Consider the following 3676-nt stretch of genomic DNA (forward strand, 5'->3'; position numbering starts at 1 on the left):
TCTCATGAAAGAAGACTCTAATTACTTCATTAGTGTGATGAAAGCCAAAAACATAGGATAGGAAAGGAAGGAGATAAGACCAAGCAAAGGCTTCAGCATTCCATTTCTTTTATTTGTCCATACATGATCACCGTCCAGCCCTTATATGTACTACTGCAAATGCAATTATTTGAACATAGCATCATCCTCCCTCGCATCTGGTTGATAGGAAAGAATTTGAGGAAGAGGAGAGTAGAAAGATGGTGAGGAAGAGAAAAAGCCTTGAAGTGTCAGAGGAGAAGGAGAACCCAAGAATTGCCAAGACCCGAAGTCGGAATGAGGCTGTGGTGGAAGCAGCTGGTTTTAGGGGTGCTTGTCGTGCCCGGAAGCACTTTATCGGGGTGCGACAGGGGCCCTCAGGGCGGTGGGTGGCGGAGATCAAGGACACAGTCCAGAAGATAAGGGTGTGGCTTGGTACGTTTGACACAGCTGAGGATGCTGCCCGGGCTTATGATGAGGCTGCCTGCCTGCTCCGAGGTGCCAACGCTCGAACAAACTTCTGGTGTCATAGCCCAAAACCAAACCCAAGCCCAACTATCTAAGACCCAAGCCCATTAAAAAAAAAAAAAAATTGAGAAAAAATCAGGACGAGACCCGGACAAATTGAGAGTCCTAGGACCTCTCGAAGTCCTAGGGTCCTCTATAAGAAGACCTCTCCTTTTCCTAGAAACCTAACATCGGCCCTCTTTCTCTCTCTTTCTCTCTGTTTTTCCCGATCGGAGCCGCGGACACCGTTTTGATTCTCGCCGTGATTGCCCGTCGATGAGGTCACCGGAGGTCGAGGTGAGTTTCCCTCCTCTTCCTCTCTTCTTTCCCCTTCCTTCCGTGCATTTGTGCGCGGCTGCCAGCGACGGGAGTCGTCGATTTCCAGTCGGAAAAGAGATCTCTGTTTCGGTCTCTTTTTCCTTAGATTTTCCGGCGCCGGCGATCGCAATCGACCGCCGGCCATGCTCCTCCGTAACCGGGGGAGTGGCCCCCCTCTGCCGCCGGCCTCCGCCGTGGCGACCGCGGCCTGAACGGCCCGGCACAAGGAGGGGACTGCCGTCCCCTGTTCAGCTTGGAAGGAGCCCGAGAGAAGAAGAAAAAAAGAAAAGAAAAGAAAAGAAAAAGGAAAGAAAAAGAAAAAAAAAAGAAAAAGAGAAAAGAAAAGAAAAGAAAAAGAAGAAAAAGAAAAAGAAGAAAAAAAAGAAAAGAAAAGAAAAGAAGAAAAAGAAGAAAACGAAGAAAAAGAGAAAAAAAAAGAAAGAAAAAGAAAAGAAAAGAAAAGAAAAAATAATAATAATAATAAAATATATATATATATACTTATATATATATATAAATAAATGAATAAATAAATAAAAATAAATAAATAAATAAAAATGAGAGAGAGAGTTTCTCTCTCTTCTCTCTCTTCTTTCAGTCTGAATCCTGACTTTCTCTCTTTGGAATTAGACTTTCTCTCTCTACTTTCTCTCTCTAAAATTTTCTCTCTCTAGATTATTTCTCTTTCTTGATGGATTTTTCTCTCTCTAGAGTTATTCCTCTAGGATTAGCGTAGTGGAAGGCTTCATCTGATGATTTTGATCGAGTTTAGGAAAAGTCTGATTTTAAGTGAGGTTTTGATTTGGGATTTATTTAGATTGAATTTTGAATTAAAAATTAATATAAAAATATAATTTTGGATAATAGACACGGAAGAATCTCCTATAAGTTAGTCGATCTGTTCATTCAGTGCTCCGTGAAAGGTAAGTAATGAATCATCTTCTCGAGATATTCCATATTTATTCTGAAAATAAATAATTATTCTCTGAAATTATGTATGATTTATGAAATTATGTTTTGAAAGAATAGTGCTTTTGAAATATTATGGTATATCGATTTATGTACATGTTCAATGAAAAATTATGATATATTATGGTACAAAGTGTTTTGATACAGATCGAATTTTTGCTCTCAACCTAACTATGTTTCAGTGGGCCCCGTCAATGGGGATTATACGTTGGTACTCAGTGGACCCTGCCAGTGGGGGTTGTGCGCTGGTGTTTGTGGACCCTGCCAGTGGGGGTTGTGCACTGATATTTGTGGATCCTGTCAGTGGGGGTTGTGCGCTGGTATTCTGTGGACCCCGCCAATGGGGGTTAAACGTTGGTCATAGTCGAGGCTGTTGAGTTACGAGTGTTTTGAATCGAATCGGATTTATAATTATATTATATGTGAATATTTGAAAATATTGGATTTGCATTAAATCAGCATGAAATATATTTTTATGTTTATTTGCAGCATTATTCTTGAAAATTATATAATATCTGAAATATCTAGTAGAGATACTTGTTACTTACTGGGCTGTCTAACTCATTTCCTTTCTTTCTATTTTTCAGATTCAGATAATTAATTTCGAGCGTGGGAAGAAATATTGGGACAAAGCTTTTAGAGGCGAGATTTAGCGTTGTCAACTTCATTGAACTTAGATCTATTGTTTTATTTTTAGTAAAATTTTATTGGATGTAAGATATTTGATTTAATTACTTGAATTAAAGTTGAAGAAAAATTATTTGAATTTATTCCGCTGTGATGCATTGATATCGTGATGAGATGCCTTGCATGCTTATGGAGAGAGTTCTTCATAAGTATGCGGCTGTTGCCGCGACCCTCGATTCATGATCTCGGATCGGAGACGTGACATCTGGCCATTCTCTCCTTGCCACCAGCCCTTCCTTCCAAGATTTACAGCGTCCTCCTCACGAGGCTCAAAGCCAATAAATCTTCTGCCGGTCGTGATGCTACTGTTCCATGACTCGAAAACCAAAAGCCGCCACAGCAGCAGGAGCAGTGTGATGATGAAGGACTAGATCACACCGACGACTTCCAATTTTCCGACTTTTGGAATGATCCAAGTGTATCAGATTGTACTCTTTCAAACAATACTACTTTTGGTGATTATATAAGCGAGAGCGGGCAGTCTAATTGCACCAGGGAGGAAGAGAGAGGTGAGAGAATCTTGGACCAGGACTTAGTGATGGTGGGTGATTTTGGTAGTAAGGTAGTCGGTGAGGAAGAGAGTGGAATAGTGGAGGAAGGAATGGGAGATTCGGTAGCTATGGATTTCCGATTCGTGGATTCATTGGAGGGGACTTCATGCCTCTACTCACCATTTGAGCTTACGGAGGAAATCGCAGAGCCAATAGAACGGAAGGGTGGTGAGGGTGGTGCTAGGGATGAGACATGGATGTCTGGATATATATGCTCTCAATGGTATGTCAGTGTGCTTGAAGCTTAGGCTTGGAGGCAGTAAGGAAGAAGGGAGAGTTGTTGATGACTCCACCAGCCTTGGCATTGCATGTGAGGAAGCACAAGGAAATGACGTGAACAAAGCAGGAGAAGAAGAAAGCTGGCCTTGAGGTAGAGGTGGAGAATTTACAAGCATACCAAGCCAGTTAGTATCCTCATCATGTGCTTCATGTCTTGATGGTGAAATGTCTCTTTGGAGTTTTTTCGATCTACATCCTGCTTTGTTGTGTAGTACAAATAATGAAGATGTATCGATCCATAGCATCTCATTATTAAATTTTATCTGAGTTAGTTTTGCAAACCTCTTCATGCCTGGCTTGATTTATTAGGCTTCAGGAATGCAAGTTATCTGGACATCAATATTCTC

Source organism: Elaeis guineensis, chromosome 15 (genome assembly GCF_000442705.2).
Source record: "Elaeis guineensis isolate ETL-2024a chromosome 15, EG11, whole genome shotgun sequence".
NCBI classification, from domain to species: Eukaryota; Viridiplantae; Streptophyta; class Magnoliopsida; order Arecales; family Arecaceae; genus Elaeis; species Elaeis guineensis.